General features: G+C 35.9%; 1 non-coding gene across 1 annotated transcript; it reads right to left on the reverse strand.

Annotated features, from left to right (window-relative positions):
• Nucleotides 1–14,788: 14,788 nt before the first annotated feature.
• TRNAK-UUU lies at nucleotides 14,789–14,861 on the reverse strand. Its single transcript has one exon. It is a non-coding gene; the product is annotated as a tRNA-Lys (tRNA).
• Nucleotides 14,862–21,915: the final 7,054 nt, after the last annotated feature.

Here is a 21,915-nt window from a genome sequence, read left to right on the forward strand (position 1 = left end):
TAATGCATAAAGTATGACAAAGTAAAACTTTTAGTAGTGTAATAACTCATTGAATCAAAAGTAGCATTTATTCTAAAGTTCTCACCCATAAACAAAAGAAGAATCCTTGGATATGAAAATAGGCCAATGAGGGCCTCCACTTTCATAAACATTGACACATCCCGGTTCCCAAGTTATTCTAAAGTTCTCACCCAAGGGAGTGTCATCCATTGAAGAGCAATCTTTGTTTGTGCCACATATTTCATCAATTTCATCTTCATTGAGCACTTCTTCAATTGGATCATCTTCAAGTTGATCCTCATCACCATTATCCCCTTGCAAGTCTACACTTTCACCCCAACTTGGTGTCTCCATCTCAATGCACTCATCAATAACCGCATCATCTTCATCTTCAAGGTCCTCACCCTCCTTTTCATTTTCTTCAACCACATGACCTTCATTTGGCAAGAGCAACTCTTGTAGAACATCTACATTGGAAGACAATTCTTGAACGAGTTCTTGAGTTGTCAAACCTTGTATTTGAGCCATCCTGTTGTCTAGTTGAACTTGTTGCTCATTCAATTGCATAAACATGTTGGCCATCATGAACTTCATCTCCGGATCTTGATCAAATGGTTGGAATTCTTGTTGAGGTTCTTGATAGAGTAGCTCTTGAGGTTCCCATTGATTATTGGCATATTCAACATCACTTGGTCTCATGTGATAGCCCTCATTGTCAATGCCATCATCGGGTACAATAGTGACTCCTCAACGCCTAGCCAATGCCAAGGTCTCCTCATCTACTCCAAACATCCCAACACTTGGTGAATGGATGTGATGATCATATGAGGGTTGAGTGTCTTGGGGGTATGGTGTGTAATGAATGGGTGAAGGGTATGGATTTGGAGAGTAATCTTATGGTGGGAAAGGATGTTGAGGTGGATTGTACTCTTGTGAACATTGAGGGTATTGATCATAAAAAGCATATTGGGGATCTTGGTATTGTTGGGTACTCCTTTGAGTCTTCTTTCCAATGGGACACGAATCACGTAATTTGGATGTTTGTAGCTCGAGATATGGTCCAAAGACTATGACGCCAACGTGCAGGTCGGAAATTGCAATTGCATGATCGCTTGCTTCTCTTTTGCTTTGGTTTGCCCAAATGATCATGACCATTGAAAGCACCACTCTTAGGCTCCCTTGGAAGTGTTTTTCCCCTCCTCTTAGCTTTTCCTTGGCTCCTATGGACTCTAAATGTATCCATAATGTTCCACTTGACTCCAATATCCACCAACATGCATGATATATATTACTCATCTTTGCTTCCAATGCTTTCCAAATCAAACTTCTTGCAAAATAATACAATTTAGTCATAATCTCATGAAATTTAGAATGATCAATATGCAAAATTGCTTAGTGAAAGGGGGAAAATACAGACAAATAAGCACTTATCAGGAAACAACTGTGTTCAACGGTCGATCCATGCATAGGATAGGTAGGGATCACTATACCCTTTGAACCTTCCCTTGTGAAGATATGTTTACTTTACTAGATGTACGGTAGAACGCGATGTCTTTGAACTGACTGCCGTTTTTGTAGACGATGACATATCTCACACAGGAACTTCCCAACCATGCTCTGTTCTCATGACTGTGCCCATTTTGGTCGTTGGTCGCCGTTCCTGGTTCTGCGAGAGTTTCTAAAGAATTGTGCCCATCAATTCTCCTTTGAAGCGACCCTCACTTCTCTCTTACACTGAACCTAGGTGCCATCTAGGTTGGGTATCCACTATAGAACTTTTAGTCTAAGGTCTTTAGACCCATTCCTCGTTCCAACTTCTCCACAACCATTTGCTTACACTTGGGTTAGCGAGTTAGCGGCTGCTACGTTATCTTTTGACATCACGTTGTCAATAGAGATAACCCCTGTTGTGAGATATTGTTTAATGGTATTATGTCTACGACTTATAAGTCTAGACCTACCATATCACATCTAACTTTGTACTTAACCAATTTTGGCTTGACTATCGCAATGTACACAAATTGGAGGTACGAGTTTACCTCTAGGAATATTCCCGAAAAAATTGCATAGCCATTCGGCCTACTCGCTCGCGACACGAGTCTAAGGCTCTCAGCATAGATCCCGTTATGGATCTTAACTGTCACAAATCGTTTCAAGAAATTCCATACAACCAATTTCATTGGCCTACGTAAACACGTAGCCTTTAATGGACTTATCTTCCTTTGATATCTTTTTAACATGCTATACTTTCCAAGTACAGCTAGATATCCCACGTAGTGCAATCCAAAGTCACGAGCATACCTTTAGTATCTCATAACTCTCACTATTGCCTTCTAGTGCGTAACACTAGGGTTACTCGTATGTCTACAGAATTCGTTAACCGCAAAGGCAATATCCGGCTTAGTACAATCCATTTGATACAATTAAACTACCCATAATCTGAATGTATTCTCCGTGAGAAGTACATTCTTCGTGATTATTGGCTAGTTGTACGCTAGTATCTAACGGTGTCCAAGCCACTTGATTAATATCATTTCCAAGGATTCAATCAACACAATGAGATTGGCTTTACACGAGACCATACCGTCTTCTCACATTTTTAATCTCAAGGAGTAAATCTGCCAAACTCACACCTCTCATGTCAAATCTCAAATTTAACATGTTCTTGGTAGAATTGATCATTACTATCCACGATGAGTTCATCGTGTATAAACAAACAATGATATCATTGTTTATCGTACGCATTACGTAGACACACTTTCACTTTCGTTTATACTAAACTCGTTGGTCATCAATGTATGATTAAACCTACATGCCAAACACTAAGGCAATTGTTTCGAACCATACAATGATCTCACCACTTACACACTTTCTTTTCATAGCGTGGAACCACAAAACCCTCGGGTCGTTCCATGTCTACTAAGAAAGCAATACATCCATTTCGATGAACTTCCAAGTCTCGCTAAATGGCTATGGCAAGTATCATCCTAAGGGATTTCATTCTCATCACAAGAGAATATATATCAAAGTAACCGTGGCACTTGCGTAGCATGTAATCTACAATTACAAGCCCGACCATTTTACTTCAATATGTCCAACCGGTTTTATCTTCCGACTAGTGATCCACTTAGGATCCAGAGGTTTTACAACCTGAAGGAAGAACAACCAGTTCCAAGTATGATTCTCTGAGATCGAATCTACTTCACCTCGGTAGCCTCTCTCGGGTTGGTCCACCTGTAGAACTCACCACTTCTACATACGTTCGAGGCTCATTTTCTAACAACCTTGTCAGAAAATTCAGTTTATTTTCTAGTAAACAAGTTAGAATATGCGCACCACATTCTAACATGTACATCAGAAAATATGGATCAAAGGATTTTTCAATCCTAGCTTTCTTGCTACGTCTAGCTTTGAGCTCGGGTTCTCTTTCATACCCTCCAACCATAGCTATGTCGAAAGTTCATTTCAACGTTCTAGGTCCTTTTATTGAACCTTCACAGAAATACATCTTCAAAGAACGATGAATTTCTTGATTCAATTTATCGTGTTCTTATGTACATCCAAACTATAGGACTCGTGTACTAAGAACCAAAACTGCCTTTGTCAAGACACCCCCACATTTCGGGCATTAGTAGGAAAACTTCCTACGTACCCACAATTCGTAAGAATTTCATGCGGGTAACCTTATTTAAAAGGTACTTACTTGTCCAAAGTATTGTCTCACCCCACATACCTTGAGGTAGACCCGAACTTATCAACGTCTTGATATTTATGTTTTGCAACAACGTTTGATTGAGGTGAATACCATGTCGTACGCTCGAGTATGATACCAATGCTTGCGCAGAAATCACCAATAAGTGTTTCATGTCACCACATCGATCGATCGTAACCGCATTAATCCACGACTAATTTGGTTTTCTCTTTTATTCTTATAAAGAATAAACATGTGCTACCCGTTAGCACATCTCGCAGGTGCTAACAAATTAACACATCTCATAGGTGCGAGCCGAATCAGCACGTACGAATCCATTCGAGTTTGACCGATGCCAAAACCACGAATCATTGCAACACGAATTGTTGCAAATGACCACCTATTGCAAATTATGCAATTAATGCTCCATCCTAAGCATTACCTCGTGAACAACACGAATCAAAGCAATGCTAATTACTTAGCACTTTGGGTGCTAATCTTGATTCAACGCACCGAATTGAGCAAATTCAATTCTTAGCTTTAAGCATATAGCTGTAAGTGCTATATTAAGCCACAATTAAGCACTACCATTAATGCTAATTATATTTGGACGTTTAATATTACAATGCTAATTCAATTAGCATTTTCTATTAAGCTCAAGCTTAATTTTACGTCTCAACAATTTGTCTCAAATTACATTTCATACTAGCATAATTTAGATTTTTCATCAAGTTAATTATAACACAATTAACAATAACAAATCAACCAAATTTTCTGACTAGTTGAATCAAGCTTATATAATCGTACTCAGAATATTATTTAAAATATTCAACAATGGAGTTGTGACGCTCTGGATTATATAGCTATCCCAATTTTTGACGAATTGATTCTACTTTGAAATCTATATCGTTTAACATGAACTAAAACCGAAGTCCGTACGAGATTTCAAACATGTAACATGCTTGTTACATTCCGTTCCGGCCGTTAAGCCATTTTAGGATTTTCCACATAATGATACGTGATGCACTAGGCATCCATATTGAATCATTTCATACATTTGACATTATTTTAACAAATAATTCGTATGTACCAAGATTCAACAACTCAATGGAACAATTATATTTTTATTCAAAAAAGTATTACAGGGATACTAAAATATTTATTCCACAAATAAATAAATAGAAAAAATACATTGGAAACAAATTCCTTATTCCTATCTCGTAGTAATCCTTCTAACCCGTGTGCCTTGTTCCATTTTCCAACCGTCCACTCCACGAAAGGTGGTCCCATAGCGCACATTGGGGGTACCTGTTAAAGAAACCTCAGTTGTGACCTTACTCGTCCAACTATCCACATTCTTTAACCTTTTCACCAGGATGACGGTTCGCTTCATAGTGGCTGCTCACTTCTTCCACATAATCATCTTTAGGCATAAACTTTCGTTTACCTTTCCTTTGATTATCGTTGAAGACATTGGTCACACTACAATAGTCCTCAGACCATGTAGTGATTACACCATCATAGGATCCTTCGTGGCTTTTAGCCGATCCACTAGGCAACACATTAGGTACCAATTGTGTGCCACTAGCCACAGGTCTATCGGTTCGTGAACCAACGTTCTCCGGAGCACCATCGTGTGTTTTTGCAACTCTCATGAAAATATCATTTCCAACGTTGCTACCGTCAACCAGCATCACGGAATGTGCAACATCGTTGCCTTTCCGACCATTTGAATGTGCACCACAAGCAACATTCACGGTTCCAATACTCTTGGAATCCATCGACTTGTTCATTATAAAAAAATAAAGTTTTAAGATTGTTGAAAATAATGAACCAAAAGTCGATTTAATATCTCAAAATAATATTTATCTATACACAAAAATATATAAAATATTATTGGATATATATCCGAGAAATATATATACACACAAATATATATAAAATGGACCCAAAGGTTATATATACATATATATCTACGGAAAAAGATATATCAATATATATCAACCAAAATTGGAACTAATAATCCTCAAATTATAAATCCAATCCAACGACGAAAACAAATATAGAGAGAGGATTTTTGCTTAGAAGCATAATCCAAACCGAAAGAAGGAGATTGGCTCGTGTTTGGGTATAGGGTTTTTAGCGCGAGTCAAGAGATCACTCTTTCCTTAAAACCTTATTTGCCACCTCCCAAAAGTGCTAGGAGCGTTATGGCCTAGGATTCCCAGGATAAAACGTGTTACGGTTCGACGTTTGAGCACCCAAACGAACGAACCCGGCGAACTAGAGCAAAGCCTTGAACACAGTTAGGCAAAGAAAGGAGTAGAAGCAGAGATTTTTGGAGCTAAAAACGTGCAAGTGTGTATATGTATTGTTCTTGTTCACTCTTATTTTAAAAAATTCTGCTGCTCTATGCCTTCTTATTGTAACACCCCGTGTTACGACCCCTAAAACCAATTAATCATTTAATCAAATATCCGAAGAAAAAACTAAATTACAATAATTAACTTAGAAAAGGCCCACCATAGTCCGTGGGCCCTCACCCCTAAAACCCAACCCCTAACCCTAGAAGGAATAGAATTAGCAAGCCTATAATACTAGACCCTAATTAGGACTCCTAGGTGTATAAATAGGGGACATAAGAGGTACCTAGAACCCCACCACAATAATCTCTCACCACCCAAAGAGCTCCAAGAATTCCCTTAGGAGAAATCAAGAAAGAAGAAAGCTTAAAGAAAGACCCTTCATAGCCAAGGAATTAATTAAGGCTAAGAGGTAACCCATGTCTCAACAAAACCTATTTTCATAGCTATGATTCCCCCCTTAGGATTTCTCCCATATTCTTGTGTGTTGATGATTCGTTATAATGATCTTAATAATTGGTGTTATGACTCCATGGGTGATCTTGATGATAAGAGGTTCTTGATGATTATATGGTGTTCTTGATGTTCTTGATGTTCTTGATGATTATATGATATTCTTGATGTTTATATGATATTCCTACCGAATTTTGATATTAGAAGATGAATTGTGTTCTTGTTGATTTAAAAATAATTAGAACCCTAGGTTGTATCGTGGAATTCGTATGGTATTATTCTTTGTATATTGGGTGGGAATTCGTATGTTTGGGTGTTGATTATGTTTAGAAAAGCATGATAGGTTATGTGCCGTATGTTCTTGCTTTTGAATCCGTTAACTGTCTACGTGTTGTTGTCAATTGCGTTTGAAAGTGTCTAAGCATGGTCTCGGGTTCCACAATGGTTCCCGGGGCGTTTTTCTGTGATGAAAGAGTCAGTGGGGGGTAGGGGACCCGCCACCTACCCGCGGCCAATGTTGGTAACGCCGGCAGCGGGCAGCCGGCGGGCGGGCAGCTGCCCACCGGGCACCCGCTGCCCGGAAAGCTGCCGCCGGCGGGTGACCCCTCACCCACCGGCTACCCGCTGGATTTTACCCTACCTTGGGATTTTGGCTTCCCCGTTTGATGTTCCCCCGATCCTTGTGGTGTCCCAACGGACTCCATCTATCGTGCCTGTGTCTAGTTTGATATTTCGGGTACCGTTCGTAGGTTGTATAAGTCTTATATATTGCATGCTAGTTGAATTGGTATCCCGTTGGCCTAGGTGTAAGGAGTATGAACCCCTTAGGATCACTCTTAGTATGTGGATGATCACGCATAGGTTTCGTTATACGATTTCTCCCCCCTCCCAATGTGCTAATGTGGGCTGCATGTGCTTGCTATGTGTTATGTGTGCATGATACCCCAATTCGGTTGCGATCGAATTGGTTATTCCTGAGCTGTGGTTCAGAAGCTGGCTGCGGTCAGATTTACACTCTTGGGTTGCGGTCCACCGTTTGGTTGCGATCAAACGTTTCTACATGAGCTGCGGTTCATATTTCCTGGCTGCGGTCAAATGACATACTCTTGGGCTGCGGTCCACTGTTTGGTTGCGATCAAACACTATGATGAGCTGCGGTTCATCGGCCAGTTGCGATCGACCCCTCCGTGTTGCGATACGGGGCAGGGTGCTGCGGGGCCGTGTCAGAGCTATATGCGCTGACCCTCATGTATGGGCATGCGATTGGTCCTGTGGCGCCAACAAAGTGTGCTATGTGATGAGATATAGATGGTTTGATGTTATGATTGTTACGAAGGCGTGACCATAGGACACATGCTAGTGAACTATATATGCTTGGTTATGATTATTGTGTTTACCTATATCTGTGCCCTACGTTGAGAATTGTGTGTGCTTGGTTATGTCTGTTGGTTGTGTTTATCCCTATCTGTCGAGTCCATTCCCTGTTTGAAAGCTAGAGTCTCTTAGGATATATCTTCATGCTTCGAAATGGTTTTTCATATAACTATGTATATATCTATATGTATGTATTTCAACGCGTTGGAGTGGGTTACCAGCATCTCTCGCTGAACAGATATATTTGGCTTTCAGGCACAGACGAGTAGATCACTGGAGCGCGCTAGAGGTTTGGGGCGTAGATTAGATAGTTTTCCCTTTTGGCCTGCGTGCCATGATTTGTATTGATATTGACTGAGATTGTTAGAATTTAGCCTGTGCACCTGAGTTCTCTAGCTCAGGTGTGTCATAGCACCCGTACTCTTTATATTATGTTTGGGAATTAATGAGATTTCACCTTTATTATATAAGCTTCAAAAGTTTAAAAATTTCGGGGTGTTACACTTATATAGGGATGTAGGACCTTAATTGCATTAAACAAGACCATTAAACTTGACTTTGTAACATCCGAAACAGCAAGCCATTACCCAGGATTTAAATTCAAAATTGAAATTGGAGTTAATTAAAAATTAAATCCGTAACTGAAGAATTTAATCCCACATTTGTCTGTTGGCCTTTAGCCACGGTTCGGCCTTAGGCTAAGCAAGTGTTGGCCTGGACCGAGCTCATCTCGATAGCTCGGTCTTGGCCGAACCCAAGTGACTACTTTTGTTGGAAAAATGATACTGAAAGTCGGCATAACTTAGCCTGCAAGGCCAGCCAATTTCCGGACGACATTCGTGCTCGCAGGTGCCAGCGCACACGAGCTCAGGCTCGTATCAAGCCTTTCCAATCTCAGTTTCGGATTTAATTTGCACCCCTCCCCCTACGCGCGATAAAAAACCTCTATGTTATACATTCAATAAACCTTTAAAGGACTCTTGTATAAATAGTGGGGCAAATCCTCTTCCCAAACCAATGTGGGACAAAAGCTCACTTTTTCCCTTCATTTTTTTCCAACTCAATGGGTGTACTTTGAGAATCAATATCTCATTCACCCATTATCCATTTTGAGCGTACAATATATCAAAATAGCCACTTAACATGCCATTTTAATGCTATTTTTCCAACAGATTTTTCTCTCCTCGGTGATTTGAATCATAGTAGCTTGATCTCCGTTTTCTTTGCAATATATGGCTAATTGGCAGAGGGGCAGTTGCGCTTTGGTCGTTGGACAGAACTGAGGCAGTGGAAGTTGGAATCGTGATCATCCATATCGAAGTCAGCAACGTGACAGTCATGGCTTTAATGTTCAATGTCAAATTTGTAATGGTTTTGGTCACACAGGATCCAATTGTTTTCAGCGCTATGATGATCAATGTCAAATTTGTAAAGGTTTCGGTCACAAGGGAGCTAACGCTTTTCGGCGCTATGATGATCAGTGTCAAATTTGTAAAGGTTTCAATCACACGGGAGCCAGTTGTTTTCAGCGTTATTCAGGGGCTCCAAGTTTGCAGTCTAATTTGGTGTTTCAAGATGGTTTGGGTGTTTTAAAACCTCGTCAAACTCTCATACTTGGGTTCCATAAACTGGAGCCACAATTCATGCAACTCCAAACGTAGCTGCCATTTCTACCTCGGAGAAGTACACAGTACTGGTAATGACACTTTACGTGTCGGTGATGGTATGTGCCTCTCTATTAGTCGTGTTGGTCATGCTACTTTTGATACCCTTTCTTGGTTTTTTACGTCTGATATAGTGCATGTTCCTGGTCTGTCTACCTCTTTATTATCTGTTCAACGTTCTGCTACAGATAACAATGTGTTCTTTGAGTTTCATCCTTCCTTTTTTCTTGTGAAAGATATCACCACCAAGGAAATCTTCCTACGAGGCAGTAGTTCGGGTGGCCTATACACTTTACCTGTTCTAAATTCACATCTTTCCGTGTTTCTCTCCGCTAGTGCTTCCGCTTCGATTTGGCATGATGGGTCATCCTCATCAGCGTGTCCTGAGTCAAATTTTTCCGTCATGTTCGATTAGTGGGTCTACTCGTAGTATTCATTGCGATTCTAATTTATGTTCAGCGTGTCAATTGGATAAATCTACACGTTTCCCTTTGGCACGTGTTGAGTCTAGCACTTCAGACATTCTTGATTTGGTATACATTGATATTTGGGGATTAGCTCATTTGCTATCTTCTAATGCTTGTCGTTATTTTGTCATCTTTGTTGATGATTATTCTCGTTACACTTGGTACTTTCCTATGAAGCAAAAAGCTAATCTTTATGCCATATTTGATCATTTTCGTGCTTTAGTTGAGCGTTCATTTAATCCTAAAATCAAGTCCATTCAATCTGATCTAGGAGCTGAATATAAGAAATTACATTCCTCGTTTGTACAACTAGGCATTAATCATAGACAATCATGTGCATATACTCACGAGTAAAATGGACGTGTTGAACGGAAACACAGGCACATTGCTGAAATTGGGCTCACTCTTATGGCTCATGCCTCTATTCCGTATCATTTTTGGGATTTTGCTTTTGAGACTACTGTTTATTTGATTAATGAAATGCCTTCTAGTGTCTTAACCAATTCTAGTCCTCATCATGTGTTGCACAAGTCTCCCCCTTCCTATTCTTTTCTCCGTGTCTTTGGCTGTCTGTGTTATCCTCACTTAAGACCATACAATCGTCACAAAATGTCATACAGGTCTTCTCCTTGTGTCTTCCTAGGTTATCTTGAGTCTTTTAAGGGGTATAGGTGCATGGAGTTATAGACTAATAAGATTTACAAATGCAGGCATGTCAGATTTGATGAAAACGTATTTCCTTTTACTACTAAATCTTCCTTGCAGGCTGCACCACCTACTCAGACTGCTCACTGGCGGAATCTATTCTCCACCATGACGTCAGCAATGCTGCATCAAATTCCGTGCATCTAGATTCGCCGCCAAAGCCTGTGTTGCCGGACGAGCCCATGCAAGCTGATTCCGTGCAGCCTACGTCATCCTCGGCCGAACCTGTAGAGGCTGCACGGCGTCCGCGTGGCAAATCGATGAGGCCAACCATCCGCATTGACTCTATGGCAACTTGCAGTAAGTCTCAAGCTCCTCCTATGGCTCTGGCTGCTCAGGTTTGTCCTACAGAACCAACGTGTTACACTTAAGCTAATAAATATCCTGAGTGGCGTGAAGCTATGGACCAAGAATTTAATGCTCTACAACAGAATCAGACTTAGTCCCTAGTTCCTTCCACCACAAGTATGAATATTATTGGGTGTAAATGGGTGTTTGCACGAAAAGGAAGGCGGATGGCACTATTGTGAAGCACAAAGCCAGGTTAGTAGCAAAAGGTTTCAATCAAGTTCCAGGTCAGGATTTCGTTGATAAATTCAGTCCAGTGGTGAAACCCACAACTGTAAGGCTTCTATTATCCTTAGCTTTATCATCTGGATGGGTTATCAAGCAGCTAGATGTGCATAATGCTTTTTTAAATGGAAATTTGGACGAAACTGTTTATATGAAGCAACCCCCGAGTTATATTGATGCTAGTTTTCCACAACTTGTCTGCTTATTAAAACGTTCCATGTATTGATTAAAACAAGCTCCTAGATCATATCCGTTGGTTTTCAAGCATAAAAAACAGATGTTCCATTTACTCTCAAAATTGTCTACTACTTTAAAGCCCTAGTTACCCCATGCATGTTCATAACTGTTTACCACTGAGGCCCGAACCCACAACCTCCCATATAGGAGAGTAACTTGGTGTTATTAGACCATAAGATCATTGACGCACTTAATGCTTTCTAATCATTAACAATTTTTTTTATTGCATTTAGGGAATAATAATAAAGAAAATTATCAAAAGAAAAAAGTGTCAATGGCATAAAAAAAAATGTAAAGATATAACACAAACAACACAGTAAACAAACAATTAATACAACTTATATTACTAACATAATTTTAATTTCAATTAAGAACTAGTATTATTGACTCTTTCTAAATTTTAAATTTGTTGCACTAATATATATACCTATTTTCTTTTTTGGGCTAAAGTAATTCATTAAAATTTTAAAAATCAAAATTAGATTATTTAATATAATAATAATAATAATAAAATTAAAAAAGATTGAATATTAATAATAATAAAATTAAAAAGAATGAATATTAATTTTTTTAAAGACTAGTGTTATCAAAGAGGGTCATTATATCAGGGACTGCGGTCAAAAAGGCGCTGTTTCTTTCAATAATAAAACGGCGCGCCGTTAGTGTTAACGGAGCGCACATTTTTTTGTATGTTAATTATCAACTAATACTACAGTGTATCTAAACTGACACTATAATATATCTAAATCGACATTTATCACGTACTATTTTTATATTATCAAATGAAACTACAGTTATATCAAAATGATACTGTAGTTGTGGTGAAATGAAACTGCCATGTATATAATATGAAACTAAATAACATTTCACATATTTGTGTGTATATTGTACAATGAAGCTGTAATTATATCAAAATGATCATGTAGTTGTGTCTTAATAAAACTATAGTGTATATAAAATAAAATTAAATAACATTTTCACATATTTGAGTCTATAAATATCGAATGAAAATGTAGTTATATCGAAATGAAACTGTAGTTGTGTTGAACTGGAACTACAGTGTATACAAAATGAAACTGAATAACATAGTTACTTTTTACGGAATGGTGCGGAACGACGGGAAACGGATGCCGTTTATTTTCATTAAACAAAACGACGTCGTTTTGATGCGCGGTGCATAATCGATTATGCACCGTGGTGCACGATATAATTTGCCTATCAAAGAGGCAATTCCTAATTTGCTCTAAGTACAAAATTCATACTCATAAGGTACAGAATTTTATAAGTTCTTGTATATGGATTACACTTGCATGCGAGCTTTATACTTATAGATAAGTATTATTATTATATATGTATATTTATATACATGTGAACCTATTTGACTTATATCTATGATCTTGATTGGATTAACGTGTTATATGATAACAAACGATTGTCCAATCTATATCTGTATGTATTTTACAGGGTAGAGTGGTGTATACCTAGCATTCGTGCTAACAGGTTAATTTTGTATAACTTTTTACTTAACCCCTTTCAGGTTTGACCGATGATTGCTGAGCGCGTTAGATATAGCTAGACGTAGTATAGAGTTTTGGGTTCTAGTTCTAGTATTTGTCAAACCTCTTAAACTAATCTTGATAATAGACTTGCGCAGTCTAGTTGATCCTTATTATGTTTTGTAGTGCATTGACACTTAGGCATGTGAGCATTATTTTTTGTGTCGAGTTGAGCTTAGACTCCTGATATTGAGTTTGTGGGCCCTTAATGATGCATGATGACGATACGTTTTGTTAGTTTATTCCCGTGTAGTTACTCTATTGAGGGTAGCTACTGGGTAGCATCCCCTTGTGTTTTGATTTTTGGGTAATTAGTATTTAATTTTTCTCTCTTTATTCCACATTTTTCTACTATGAAAATGGAAGGACCATATACTCATCTTGTAACTAAATATCAAAGTTATAATATAAAATATGTTATATATTTATTAAACTACCAATGTCAAATATGAACAAGTGATTGAGTTATAACATGATAACTCTAAGGGGACGTTTGGTTCACGGAATGTTAGATTACCTTAGGGAATGTTAGACTGCTGGGAATGTTAGATTCCTGTGTGTGGTTAAATCTGAAGTATGTAATATAACCATGTTTGATTTAGGAGTTATGTTATTATGCGATATTACTTTTTTATTTTAATACCCTTAACATATTTTCGTGTATTTCAATATATAAATTTTAAAATAAATAAGACAAAGGAAACTTATATTAGTTTGAACTTGAAAAACAAAATTACTTTATAAGCTTACATGACGTAATAAGAAATAAAATAAAATATATAATTATAAAAATAATTAAATATGATACATATAATAAGCTAACATAAAATATATTATATATTTCATACAAATACTAATTAGAATTAAAATGTAAAAAATAGAAACTATGCACGGGAATCTTAAAAAAAACCAATTGTATATTATATATTTCATATCTTGCAGTGTGTTCAATGACACTGCAAGATATGTTGACCAGGGAGGTGGCAAAAGAAAAGGTATGCAATTGGATTTTACTGCAGAATTGTCAATTGTGGTCATGCATCCTGCTCGTCGAAATTCCAGGCACCGTTGCAGAGAATTGGACGGCGGATTCGCCTTTTTCGTTTCGATGAAAAATGCTTATTCAAAGTGTAGTGGACTCTTACTTGATACTAGTATTTGACTAAAATTATGGGGTTTGTTTTTTGTTTTTTGTTTTTTTTTTTGTTTTTTTTTTGTGGTCATAGGTTTCTGATTGATTTGATGGAAAGAAAAATAATAATAATAATAATAATAATAATAATAATAATAATAATAATAATAATAACAACAACGATAATAATACTAATAATAATAATAAAGTAGTTTTTTTCTCAGTCTTGATCATGATCGAAGACTACAGTGGATAAGAAGATTCCTTGCTATGAATTAATCATTCTTCTTCATAGTTATATTTTATCAACATTGTAACTTTCATTGGATTGTTTTGAGTATTTTGTTAAAAATAACATATGTTATGCTTTTTCTGAATATTGTTAAATGTTCTTTAAAATTTTTTGTTATTTATATGACAATTTTATTTCATAATAATAATAATAATAATAATAATAATAATATTTTTTATACAAGGGCATTTAATGTGATGCATTCTCTTAATGTGACATTCGGAATCTCACATTCCCTTAGTTATATTATATAACTTGAACAAAACGACCCCTAATAAAAACACACCTAGTGGGACTCGAACCCACAATCACTTGATTAAAAGTCAAGCGCCTTATCCATTAGGCCATAGGTGCTAATTAAAAAGGTATAACAAAGTTAAACTTTTAGTAGTGTAATAACTCATTGAACCAAAAGTAGTACTACGTATTTATTTAGACTATCATTTTTAGACTAGCGTTATTACAAAATTGCAAACATTTATTTCAGTGGCAATTATAATCAATCTCTCATATATTATCTTGGATTTATATACTTTGCATTACTTATTTAAATAAACAAATACAACATTCAACTACCGATGTTCATGCATCTCCTGTATAATCTTGAACTGTTATACTTTGAATTACTTATTTATAAATAATCATTGGGTATTATCCCATTCGCAAAACGCGCGTAAAAAACTAGTTATTGTAGATATAGATTTTATAATGGTGACTATGAAGAAAAAGTACTGACTGTTAGGCTAACTTTATCCCTCAAAGAATGGGACTTGCAAAGTGATGTGGCATGCTATGTGGAAAATAATTTTTTATATTATTGTTAGTTGTTTATTTGTACTGCAAGCTTGCAAAGTGTAAGGCTGTCCTTATCCCTGCAAACATCTCCCACTCTCAAAAATGGGTCCCACTTCCACATCATCTTATTTGCAAATCATCTCCTATTCACACTACATCCCTACAAATCTCTCTTACTCTAAAAAATGGGTCCCACTTTTATTTTATATTATATATATATAAATAAAAAATAAAAAAGAATAAAAAAGTAAAGAAAAGTACATATTTGCAGGCAACATGGCTGCCTTGCAATACTAAAGTACAAAGAAGGCTGCCATTCGGCAGCCTTCTTTGTACTTTACAAACTTGCAAAAGATGCAAGTTTGCATTACACATCATATAACAAAAAAAAAAATAAATAAAAAATAATTCCATGTGGCATGCCAAATAAGATTGCAAATGGGTACACTTGCAGGGGTAAGGTCAGCCTAATAAAAAAGGTTGATGCATGGAAACATGTAGCAGTATTTTTATACTTTATTATTATTATTATTATTATTATTATTATTATTATTATATTCGTACTTTATTTATTATTTATTATTTTATTATTTTTTAAAATTATTTTTTGATATAATGTGAGAGTATGACGACTTTTAAAAGTGGGAGAGTATTGCAGAAGTGTAGAAAAAATAATGAAGAAATTACAAATTTGATGATATAGAAGTATGATCTATTTTTAAAAGTAAGAGAGTATTACAAGCATAAACATAGTGTTAAAAGGTGGATACGATTTCCCGGCCACGGCACCAAAAAGTTGATAGTACAGAAAAGATGTTGTGAGATAACGGGTGATAATGTCATTCTGCAAAGGATTGGGACTATGACGTGTACTTGTGAGATAACTAAGGTTCTAGGCACTAAAATTTTGAACTCCACAAAAATCCAAGCAAATCATATTCATGAGTGAGCAATTATCATCAAGAGATTGAAAGTCTAGCACAAGTACAGTTAACACTATTAAAACACAAGAAAACACAATAGTAAAGGATGTGGCTCAAATTAGGGGATATCACCTTCTAGATGCCTTAAAAGCCTAAGAGATTAGGGAAGAACAATTAACCAATGGATCAAACGGTTATGCACAAAGGAATCGTAGTCTTTCATGAGCAAGTAAACAAGGATTAGAACAAGGTATTGCTCCATTATCATAGTGTATCAATCCCAAGCTCTACAAGCACTAAAGCATATAAATTCCCAATTTTCCCTACTTTCATAGAAATAAATCAGGTTGAGCAAGATGCGGCTTGAGTTCCTCTCCTTACTAAAAAAGAAAAAGGGGTGGATACAATTCAAGTCCGAATTGAGGAAGGATTTGACACTTTAAGGATGAATTCTGATTTGGTTTTGACTTCATCCTAAACAAGCAACGCGTCTACCTTTATCAAATCACACTTTTAACTATGACTTAATCTCTTAATTATTTATAATATTGATTTAACCCTTAAATTTTTAGTAAAACGGTAAATTTAGTTTTAAGGTTGGAAAATTGTAAAAAATGCCCCTCTATAATATGCCAATTATCAATGTCACCCCTGAATTATGAGTGGTGTAAATGTTGCCCCTCAATTATTAAAATGGTGCACATATAGCCCCTCTCGTAACGGACCTATGGTTCCCCACCGCTATCCATCGCTGGTACCAGGGCCGGATTTTAGGTTTGTGTGGCCCTGTTCTGGTAAATAACTGAGGCCCTTCAAAATCTAAATTTTTAAAAGTAAGATATAGGAGTTTCGAACTTTTGACCTTCAAGTTAAAATACAATATATACACATTTATACCATCTCTTCATAGAACCTTTTTAAATTTATTGTAAACTTTTAATTTTTATTTCTAAACTACCTAGGTAAATATTAAATATTGGACCTCTAAAATTTGGGGCCCCTCTAAAATTGGGGGCCCTGTACGGTAGCCCAGCTTGCACAGCCTAAAATCCGGCCCTGGCTGGTACATCGCATCGAGGGAGGGAAAAAACAACTAAATTACATATTTACTCTGACTTAACGGTGTCGTACACTAACGGGGAACTACATGACTATTGCGGGAGGAGCTATATGTGCACCATTTTGATAATTGAGGGGCAACATTTACATCACTCATAATTCAGGGGTGACATTGATAATTGACATATTATAGAAGGGCGTTTTTTACAATTTTCCCTTTTTTTTTTTACAAATTTCAAGGACCAAATTTATCCCTTCACAAATAATTTGAAAATTAAATTTACACAACGCTATAATTGGGGCACTAAACGTTTCTTCTTTTTTTTTTTTCATTTTTTTTTTGGTCCTTAAAAGTATAATACATATTTTTTAAATTTATAAATATTTTTCCTTAATTCACAGAGTTTTCCCTAGAAATATTTTGTCAAATTCATCTTGGCTTTGTCAAAATAAAATTGAGCAATAATTGAAATTATTTTTTTAAGACTTAAAGTCAATGTTTGAGTATAAGTTTTGGCATTATCAAAAGGGGAGAAATTGTTAGGAATAAATTGTAACAAATTTTGATATGCCAAATTGTAAATCGTATAACCCCCAATTTTATTTTGGTTACACTATTCGAGTCATAGATCAAGAAAAGGAAAATTGGATGAAGAAGATATCAAGCCTAAAATCAAGAATTTGCCTAGTGAAAATGGCAAATAGAAGAAGATGTATGCGTGATATGTGGAGGGAATGTTTTCGCTTGGATAAACAAGATATAACTTGAACCAAACATTGGAATGTGACATTCGAAATCTCACATTCCCTTGGTTATATTATATAACTTGAACCAAATAACCCCAAATAATAAAACACACCATAGGGATTCAAACCTACAATCGCTTGATTAGAAGTCAAGCATTTTATCCATTAAGCCATAGGTGCTAATTAATAAAGTATGACAAAGTAAAACTTTTAGTAGTGTAATAACTCATTGAACCAAAAGTAGTACTACGTATTTATTTAGACTATCATTTTTAAATTAGCGTTATTACAAAATTGCAAACATTAATTTCAGTGGCAATTATAATCAATCTCTCATATATTATCTTGCATTTATATAATTTGAATTACTTATTTAAATAAATAAATCCAACATTCAACTACCGATGTTCATGCATCTCCTGTATAATCTTGAACTGTTATACTTTGAATTACTTATTTATAAATAATCATTGGGTATTATCCCATTTGCAAAACGCGCGTAAAAAACTAGTTATTGTAGATATAGATTTTATAATGGTGACTATGAAGAAAAAGTACTGACTGTTAGGCTAACTTTATCTCTGAAAGAATGGGACTTGCAAAGTGATGTGGCATACTATGTGGAAAATAATTTTTTATATTATTATTGTTAGTTGTTTATTTGTACTGTAAGCTTGCAAAGTGTAATAAAAAAGGTTGATGCATGGCAACATGTAGCAGTATTTTTGTACTTTTTTTTTTTTCAGGTACACTTGGACCGAGTTTCTCAAGAAGAAGAATGAAGTTGAGCAAGTGTTGCCAAAGCTATTGAAGCAACTTCAAAATGAGAAAGATTTACAAATATCAAAAATTCGAACGGATCGTGGAACCGAGTTCGTGAATGGTGTGATACAAGCTTTTTGCAATTCACAAGGAATTTCTCATCAACTATCTGCCGCGAGAACACCACAACAAAATGGTGTTGCCGAAAAAAGAAACCGGACGCTTAACGAAGCCGTACGAGTGATGATTAGTGTCGCCGGTCTCCCGAAAAAGATATTGGGCGGAAGCTATTAACACTGTCTGTTACACTCAAAATCGAAGCAAGATCCACAAGCAGTATAGCAAGACGCCATATGAGCTATTAAAAGGGAGAAAACCAAATATTGGTTATTTTCATATTTTTGGATGCAAGTGCTTTATTCATATTAATGATAAATTGCATCTAAAAACTTTTGACGAGCGTGCAGATGAAGGAACTTTTCTTGGATATTTGACTACCAGCAAAGTATTCAGAGTTTTGAATAAAAGAACAATGGTGGCTGAAGAATCCATACACGTGGTATTTGATGAAAAGTCACATGTCAATATTGATGCCCTGGACGAAAATGGCGAGGATATTGAGCAAAATTGTAACAAGTGTTAGATTGATTTTTTTGATACTGATGATACGTGTGAAGATAATATTTTGCAGGGAATGGATGAGTTGGAAATTAACTCTCTAGAAAATCCTATCCCTCATCCAGTAAAAAATGAAGTTAGGGATGCAGTTGGTATTGAAATTGCAAATCAACCCAGGGATGCAGTTGGTATGGAAATTGCAAATCAACCCTTGGATGCAATTACGGGAGAAGTTGAAAATCAATTTCAAAGAGAAATTCGAACCATTGCTACCACTTCTCAACCAATGGATCCACCCAGTACCATGCACCCATTTGAACCAGACTTAAGATGGCTCAAAAATTACCCACAAGAATTAGTGATCGGAAATGTTCGAGATGTCGTGAAAACATGATCATCTACCATGGAAGCATTGTTCACATGTTATCTATCTCAAATTGAACCAAAAGAAGTGTACGAAGCTTTAAATGATCGTAGTTGGATTGACGCCATGCGAGAGGAACTCGATCAATTCAAGCGGAATGACGTTTGGGAACTTGTTCCAAGACCAACGAACCACAATGTCGTAGGAACTAAATGGGTCTTCCGGAACAAAGCAAACGAAGAAGGCGTGATTGTTAGGAATAAAGCAATGCTCGTTGCAAAGGAATACTCTGAGGAGAAAGGAATAGATTTTGATGAAACCTTTGCACTCGTAGCACGACTCAAAGCAATAAGGATTTTCATAGCTTATGCCGCACACAAAGATTTTATCGTTTACCAAATGGACGTGAAAATTGCATTCTTGAATGGACTACTCGAAGGAGAAGTTTATGTCGAACAACCCCCAGGTTTCGAGGTCAAAGGCGAAGGTGACAAAGTCTACAAACTTGACCATATTCTAGACACTCTTTCCTTTCATATCCTAGTCAGCCCTCATCGCCGACGCGACCCACTGGATGCGCTCCATCAAGGTTTTCGGAGAAATCCATCTCTGTCCGAACTGAGCTATTCGGTAAAAAAACTAACCAAACTGAAGTATGGTTTAGTTTTTTCTTTAAAATAATAATAATAATAATAATAATAATAATAATAATAATAATAAAATAGTAAATCTAATCTCCTTGTTGCCTGCTTTGTCGTTCAGCTCCTATTCTAACTGTATCCCTTTTAAATATGATTTCTTTATGGCATATTCTCTACTTTGCACTTTTGTTGTTTGCCGCAATTATTTTTTGCCTCACAATAATCTCTAATTTGAGTTATTCTTACAATATTCAGTAATTTCCTTAGTTTCATGTTTATATGCCATTAATGTGCTTCAACATCATTCTAATTTTGATTTTCAGTGCAATGGAAATATATTTTGCCAAGAAATGAAGAATTGTGTCTAAAAATTAATTATACAATATTTGACATTTGTTATCTAAATATTAACTATACAGATGGATGATTCTTCATGTTGTCACCAAAACATTCCAAATGAGCCAACTGAAGAGTCGGTTAGAGAAAAAAGCCAACTGATGTTTAAAGGTAATTAGTACTTATTAGTGTGTTTGAACTTTGGATTGCTATTTTGTTATATAATGTTTAGAATTTGGATTTAGACTCCGTGAATATGTATTGTTTGATAGTGTGTTTGGAAAATTAGGAAATGTTAAAAGTAGGGGTTCTAAAACCAAACCGAATACTAATTCAAACTAATTCCGAACTAAAATCGAACAGAAACCGAATTGAATTATAATGTTAAATCGTATGATATCATTTTTTTAATATCAAAATATTAAAACCGAAACCGAATCTCAAAACGTCCACCTCTAATCCCAACAAATAGTCTCAGAAATAGACTCCATGAAATATTTTCCACATATGCTTGACTTGCAACATTATCTATAACTCAGTCCTCCATATTACCAGTAATAGAAGCCCACAAATTATGCAGACAAACATTTTCCTAAGTTTCTCTAAATAAACAATAATCCCCAACGCAGTGGAGAAAAGTTTTGTACATTATCATGCAATTGAAACATTTAGGATCTAGAGCAAATAAATACATCGCTTTTAAATAAGCTAGAACTATAATATAGACATAGCTAGAAGCCTAGAACTATTGTTACCTGATACATTTTCTCTTAATTAAGTCTTAACAAATCAAAAATATTTTTCTATTGACTATTACTTTTCTCATAGGTTTGAAATAAAATTTATAATCACACTTTTTGTCAACTCAATAATTTCTCATTTGTAGATAAATAATTGAAAAAAAAGCAATCTATTTTTATAAAATACAAATTTATAGTTCACTTATAAGGAATGTTATATTTTTATTAATCTTTCAATTGTGACCTTAAAATATTTAATTAAAAATTATTATGAAGGGAAAATTTTAGTTTATGCTCCACTATATGCTAACTATCAATGTTACCCCTTAATTATTAGTGGTGTAAATGTTTCCCCTCAATTTTCAAAATGGTACATATATTGTCTCCCGTAGTGTAAATGTTGCCCCTCAATTTTCAAAACGG

This window comes from Ipomoea nil, unplaced genomic scaffold, assembly GCF_001879475.1.
Source record: "Ipomoea nil cultivar Tokyo-kokei standard unplaced genomic scaffold, Asagao_1.1 scaffold2191, whole genome shotgun sequence".
NCBI lineage: Eukaryota > Viridiplantae > Streptophyta > Magnoliopsida > Solanales > Convolvulaceae > Ipomoea > Ipomoea nil.